The sequence below is a fragment of the Trachypithecus francoisi genome, unplaced genomic scaffold (assembly GCF_009764315.1).
Source record: "Trachypithecus francoisi isolate TF-2019V2 unplaced genomic scaffold, Tfra_2.0 Lachesis_group10, whole genome shotgun sequence".
Classification (NCBI taxonomy): domain Eukaryota; kingdom Metazoa; phylum Chordata; class Mammalia; order Primates; family Cercopithecidae; genus Trachypithecus; species Trachypithecus francoisi.
This window is the reverse complement of record NW_022681455.1, coordinates 48,367,922-48,375,522: the sequence shown is the minus strand read 5'-3', so window position 1 is coordinate 48,375,522 and position 7,601 is coordinate 48,367,922. Positions and strand designations below refer to the sequence as shown.

General features: G+C 36.0%; 1 pseudogene; it reads left to right on the top strand.

Annotated features, from left to right (window-relative positions):
* Window positions 1–5,118: 5,118 nt before the first annotated feature.
* On the top strand, window positions 5,119–6,297 carry LOC117088699 (annotated as a pseudogene).
* Window positions 6,298–7,601: the final 1,304 nt, after the last annotated feature.

Sequence of the window (7,601 nt, the reverse complement as noted above, 5' to 3'; positions counted from 1 at the left end):
GAATCTACAATCTACAGAATGAGAGAAAATATTTGTAATCAATAGGTCTAATAAAATGATAATATCCTAAATAAACAAGAAACCCAAAATTCTCAACAGCAAGAAAAAAAAAAAAAAGGCCTGGGCAAAGAACCTGAATACTGAATAGACATGTCTCAAAAGAAGATCTACAAATGGCCAACAATCAAATGAAAATATGTAGCATCACTAATCATTAGGGAAATGCAAATTAAAACTATAGATACCAACTCGCACCTGTCAGAACAGCTATTTTCTTTCTCTTTTTCAAATTTTGTTATTTTGCTTTAAGTTGCGGGATACATGTGCAGAATGTTCAGGTGTGTTGCATAGGTATACGTGTGTCATAGTGGCTTGCTGCACCTATTGTCATCTAGGTTTCCTCCCCTCACCCCCAACCCCTCAACAGGCCCTGGTGTGTGTTAGAACATCTGTTTTCAAAAAGACAAAATATAACAACAAATGTTGACAAGGATATGGAGAAAAGGAAACCCTGTTCACTGTTGATGGGAATGTAAATTAGCACAGTCACTAAGGCAAACACTGTGGAGGCTCAAAAGACTAAAACATAGACCTACTATATGATCCAGCAATCCCACTGCTGGGTATATATCCAAAATAAAGGAAATCAACATATTGAGGAGATAGCTGCACTCACATTTTTATCGTAGCACTATTCACAATAGCCAAGCTATGGTATCAGTCTAAGCATCCATTAACAAATGAATGGTTAAAGAAAATGTGGCATATGTATATAATGTCTTTATATTTAGACAGCCTTTAGAAAGAAGGAAATATTGTCCTTTCGAAATAGGTGAACCTGGAGGACAGTATGCTAAGTAAAATAAGCCAGGCACAGAAAAGCAAATATCACAAGTTTTCAATTATACGTAGAATCTAAAACAATCAAACTCATAGAAGCAAAAATTGAATGGTGGTTATCAGAGTGGGGGCTTAGGGAAATGGTCAAAGGGTGTGAAGCAGCAATGAGACAAGAAGAATAAATGTTAAGTATTTAAGGTGATGGATATGTTAAATAGCTTGATTTAATCACTCCACACTCTGTATATACATGATAACATCACTTTGTGTCCCATACTTACATAATTGGTCAAAAAATAAAAATTAAATAAAAATCATAAAATACTGATAACAAACATTTGATAAGATTAATACTGAATAACAATATTTTTTACTCATCTAGTCACTTCATTTATAGATAAAAATTATAAGATTAATAATGTTGATAAATGTTGAAGGTGAACCTCAGCTGACCTTCCTCAAGGACTGTCAAAAGCGTAAAGATTATTGTTAAAAGAACAGTGCTTTTTGGACATGCACTTTGATAGTCTAGTTATTATGGTACAAGTCATTCAATTTAATTGATTTAAACTGAACCATCTGCTGTCTGACTGGCTCATAGCCAGTGGGATTTATGTAAGTAAATGAGTATCAGAGATAGAAATAATACTAATGTGAAGTTTATATTTCACTAAGAATGTCCTCTTGTGAATCGCTTGAAACTGGAAGGCAGAGGTTGCAGTGAACTGAGATCACGCCATTGAACTCCAGAGTGGGCAACAAGAGCAAAACTCTGTCTCAAAAAAACAAAAACAAACAAACAAAAAAAAAGTCTCCTTGTTCATCGACAAAAATTAAATATATAAAAATGTATGCAAATCAAAAATCCTACTTTCAAGACTTCTCCTGAATGAGGTAGAATAAGTAGGATTAGATATATTCTTCTGCCCAAAACATTATTTAAATGCACAAAATAGATGAAACAAAGATTTTGAAGACACTGGATATCAGACAATGACAGAGAGCAATAACAGACATAGTAAATAAACAATGTGAGCTCTCTGATTGTCCCAGCATACTTTCTGAAGAGGATTCCAGGTGGCACCAAAAAGGAAAACCAGATAGAGCCTATGGCTTGAAGAGACATAGCAGGGAAAGAAGGGAAGATAAGGTTGATAGAGTTTGCAATTCAGAGTACCAGAAAGAAGAGAGTTGCCCAGACAGAGAACTCTAGAGATCTGGAAGAGCTCTCCCTGAGTCATCAGCTGAATACTAATCAGCAAATGAACATGGGAAAACAACTTGAGACCAGAAAAGAAATGCATGAAAAGACAGAGGTAACAATCCTTTGTACTTACACAGGACTGGAAGAATAAATGGTCATTTCCACTAACTAGAGTGGAAATCCTAATAATTCACAGGGTATCGTAGGAGGGTAGAGTATGTAGAAAATGTGTGGGTCGATCATGGAGCAAAATTAGCCATAGGTCAAATTTGGCTGTGGTCCTGCCTAACAAAATTTAAAGGCAATAAGCAGATACAAACTGTAAGAAATATTAAAGGAATTCCCACAGGTAGAAGGAAAATAATCCAGATGGAAATAAGAATTTACAGAAAGCGGTGATTTTTTGCCTCATTATTGTTACATTTTTCCGCCTCCTTTGCATGCCTTGGGATTTTACATTACATGTAGAACTGAAAATTCAACTTTGTTGGGTTCTTGATTATTTTTTTTCTTTCCTTTCTTTTTTTCTTTTTCTTTTTTTTTTTTTTTGCATTTTACAAATAATCTTGAGCTTTTTTTCTGAAATATGATTAATTTGTTGACAACAGTTTAATCCTTTTGAGTTTTCCCTTTAGCATATGCTAAAAGTCCATACAGAGGGACAATAGTATAAAATACCTCCTAAGAACATTTTTGCTTTGCTGTTTTAAATGATGGGAAATTTATCACTATTGTGATGATTGTCTCATAGAATATTTTACCAAATGTCTATCTGAGATTATCTGATGTCATGATAGCCATGATCATGATGTCAGACAGACATGGTGGATTTCTTAGATCATGCCCTCATAGACCTTGCAACCTGACAATTCCCATCTGTTCTTTGCAGAATTGGAAAGCAAATTTTGTGCACCAGTGATAGAATTCTTGATATTCTTCATAGATTTTGTCATTCTGTTCAATCAGATGTTCTTGCGTAAGGACTTTAATCATTAATATTGAAATATAAAACTAAAAAATATATGAAATGAAAATTTTGTACTAGATTACCCCAAATCTTTATTTTGGACACGAGTACTTCTCAAACTACAGAATTACAACCCTCAAGTTTTCTTCACCAGCAAGGATATTGTAACACAACAAAAGAGAAAATTAATACATTTCATTAAGTTACTGGAAAGTGTGGCGTCCTCAGTTCTTAGTCTTCTTGGGAGAAATAATTCAGTCAAGAAACAATTTAACAAAGAAAGCAGAGAACAACCATTTGATACAGCAGTCCCACTACTGGGTATCAACCCAGAGGAAAAGAGGTCATTATACAAAAAAAGATAATTGCACATGCATATTTATAGCAACACAATTTGCAACTGCAGAAATATGGAACCAGCCCAGTTGCCTATCAGTTAGTGAGTGGATAAAGGAATTGTGGTATGTATAGATATACCATGGAATACTATGGAGACATAAAAAGGAACAAAATAATGACATTCTGGCACTTGCAGATGGAATTAGAGATCATTATTTTAAGTTAAGTAACTCAGGAATGTAAAACTGAACATCGTATGTTCTCACTTATAAGTGGTACCTAAGCTATAAGAATGCAAAGGCATAAGAATGATAAAAGGGACTTTGGGAACTGGGGGAAAGATTGCGAGTGGAGGTGAGGAAAAAAGACTACAAATTGGTACAGTGTATACTGCTCTGATGATGAGTGCACCAAAATCTCAAAAATCACCACTAAAGAACTTACTCATGTAACCAAACACCACCTGTTCCCCAAAAACCTATGGAAATTTAAGAAGAGAGAGAGCTATGCAGAAAAAAAGCTTCAGAAATCTAACTACAGGACCCTTTTATATCATTGTTGAGTACTCAGATATGCAAGTGTGGAGTGAAACTCGATGAGGCCAGGTAAAAAAACAACCAAGTATCTATAAGGTAAATATTTCCAGAGTTCACACAAGACAAGCTCTAACAACATATATTGAACTCCACCTAGCCCGAGTGGAGAGTTCTTGATTATTTAGCATATTTAAGAGAGTAACTTTTCATCAGAGGGGACACTATCTTAATAATTTGGACAAATTATCAGTGGAATAAAGCCAACCCTAGATTGCTCGCAGAAAAGTTTTAAAAAATGACTCAAAGGAATGACAATGATCTATAAGTAACCAATTGCCTGTCGATATAAAGCCTAACAATTTTTAAAGGAAGAAAACAAATATCCAGTCATATAAACATCAAATCTTTAATGTTTAGCATAAAATAAAAAATGACTGCTAAGTTAAATAAAAAAATGTAATCCAAAGCAGGAGAAAAATAATCAAATAGAACTATAAATGACAGAGATAATGGAACTAGCAAATACATTAAACAGCTATTACAAATATGTAAACATATGTAAAGAATAACATGAACAAAATAAAAGGGTAAATAGAAATTTAAAAAACAAGCAACTAGATAGAACTTCTAGAGTTGAAAAATAATGTCTAAATGAAACTTTAGATAGGCTTAACAACACATAAGATATTATACAAGAAAATATCAGTAAATATTCAAATTTAGCAATGAATCTATTAAAATTGAAAAAGAAAGAGAATGAAATAATTTGTTTCAGTAACCCACGGAACAAAATAAATTTATGTGCAGACATGGAATAGGAATTCCGAACAGGGTAAGGACAGAGAAATAAAAAAATAAAAATTGAAGAAATAGAGGTTACTATATTCTCAAATTTGAATAAAGCTACAATGCTTGCTCAACACTTAGAAATATTTTTAAATGCCTATCAAAATAAAACAAAGCAAAATAAAATTGCTAAAAGCCTGTGATAGAGAAAATCTTAACAGTGGCCAGAGAAAAAAGACAAATTACATAAGAAAAACAAGGTTTAAAATGTATGCATATTGGTTGCACAGTAGTGTTAATGGCTTCAAGATTTGGTCCTCAGACCTGGCAGCTGCCACGGGTGTTGAGCTGGTAGGAAGTCACTGTTGGTGCGCTCACTGGAACTTGAACCCATTGTCACCCCTCTGACTCACCAGCAAAAAAAGAAATTGATTAATTTTTAGAAAATGGTTGTAGCAGATTGTCTAGGAAAGTTCTTCATCGTTGGGCTTAATATGCAAACAAATGAGAAAGCGCTTGAAGCACCATTTGGCAAATACGGACGAATAGTGAATAGTGGAAGTACTCTTGATGAAAGACCGTGAAGCCAACAAATCAAGAGGATTTGCTTTTGTCACCTTTGAAAGCCCAGCAGACGCTAAGGATGCAGCCAGAGACATGAATGGAAAGTTATTAGATGGAAAAGCCATCAAAGTGGAATAAGCCACCAAACAATCATTTGAAAGTGGTAGACGTGGACCACCTCCACTTCCAAGAAGTAGAGGCCCTCCAAGAGGTCTAAGAGGTGGAGAGGAGGTGGAGGAACCAGGGAACCTCCCTCATGGGGAGGACTCATGGATGATGGTGGATATTCCATGCATTTTAACATGAGTTCTTCCAGGGAACCACTCCCAGTAAAAAGAGAACCATCACTAAGAAGTGGAGGTCCTTCTCCTAAGAGATCTGCACCTTCAGGACCAGTTCACAGCAGCAGTGGAGTGGAAGGAAGAGCTCCTTTATCACATGGGAGAGAGAGTTACCGAGGTCCACCTCGAAGGGAACTGCTGCCCTCTCGTAGAGATGTTTATTTGTCCCCAAGAGATGATGTGTATTCTACTAAAGACAGCTCTTCAAGCAGAGATTACCCAAGTTCTCGTGATACAAGAGAGTATGCCCCACCATCATGAGATTATACTTACCATGATTATGGTCATTCCAGTTCACGTGATGACCATCCATCAAGAGGTTATAGTGAGAGAGATGGATATGATCGTGATCATGACTATTCAGATCATCCAAGTGGAAGTTCCTACAGAGATTCATATGAGAGTTATGATAACTCACATAGTGCTCCACCTACACAAGGGCCCCCACCATTTTATGCTGGAAACAGCCTCTATCATGATTACACCAGCTCACATAATGGATATGGTAGAAGTCAAGACAGTTACTCAAGCAGCCGAAGTGATCTTTACTCAAGTGGTCGTGATTAGCTTGGCAGACAAGAAAGAGGGCTTCTGGCTTCTTTGGAAAGGGGGTACCCTTCTCCACGTGATTCCTACAGCAGTTCAAGCTGCAGAGCACCAAGAGGTGGTGGCCATGGAGGAAGCCGATCTGATAGAGGGGGAGGCAGAAGCAGTTACTAGAAACAAACAAAACTTTGAGCCAAAACCCCAGTTCAAAGAAACAAACAAAAGGTGAAACTATTCTGTCACAGCTACCCAAGGACTACTAAAAGGAAAACTTGTGTTACTTTTTTTAAAATTCCCTGTTAAGTTCCCCTCCATAATTTTTATGTTCTTGTGAGAAAAAAAGTAAAACATGTTTAATTTTATTTGACTTTATGACATTGCTTTTCAACAAGCAAATGTTAAATGTGTTAAGACTTGTTGTATTAGTGTTGTAACTTTCCAGGTAAAAGTGTTCCTAAAGGCCAATTCCTATCTGATTTTTCCCAGTAAATGACGCAAACAATTCTAAGATCTTCCACAAAATATCTAGCCATGTAAAATGGAGAGATGAATTGTTCTGCCTATACAAACAAGCTAGCTATTAGAGGGTGGTTGGGGTATGCTACTTAGAAGATTTCAGGGTGTCTTCCGACTGAAATCTCAATGTTCTCAGCATGAAAAACCTGAAATCAGATGCCTATGTAAGGAAAGTGCTACTCACGCAGTAAACCCCAAAAAGCAAATGGATAATGCTGGCCATTTTGCTTTTCTGACATTTTCTTGGGAATCCGCAAGAACCTCCCCTTTCCCTTCCCCGAATAAGACCATTTAAGTGTGTGTTAAACAACTACAGAATACTAAATAAAAAGTTTCACCAAAACCAACCATGAAGCTGCAAAGGTGTCTGCTCTTACTGTTTCAAATTTTTGCAACTCTGTAATGTCTCACTTTTAAAGGAAAAGCTTAATTGCAAAGGAGAAAATAGATAAGAATGAAATTATCTCCAACTTCCTAAAGGCTTGTGACTTCTAAAAAGTTAATCTATCAGCATTCCACATCAGATTTAAAGCATCGAATGCCTGTGAAGCAGCAAAGATGGTTTAGGATTATGCTCATTATGGTCATGGAGTGCTGATTTATTCACAGTAGATAAAGCTAGCAGTCAGATAAATCAAATGCTAAGAGTTGTTGAAGCAGAAGGTGGCTGATTGTCGATAAGTCACTACAGTTGCATAAGCAGTGCTGTCAGAATTGGTTTGGTGCAAGCAATAAATTTTGCCTTCAAGGGTTCCTATGGACCTGAGGATGGCATCAGTGTTGATTAACATTCATAATTAGGGAGTGAGTGGTAGTTCCTTAAAACAATAATTGACCAAATGGAAAAGGAGAAGTAATTAAGGAAACTGGTAAGTGGAAGTAGTCAGAAAGTTCTTGTGTTTCTTTACATAGATTTTACAGTTTTGGTTTTCATTTTGTTTAGCTAAAGTCATGGGGACAAC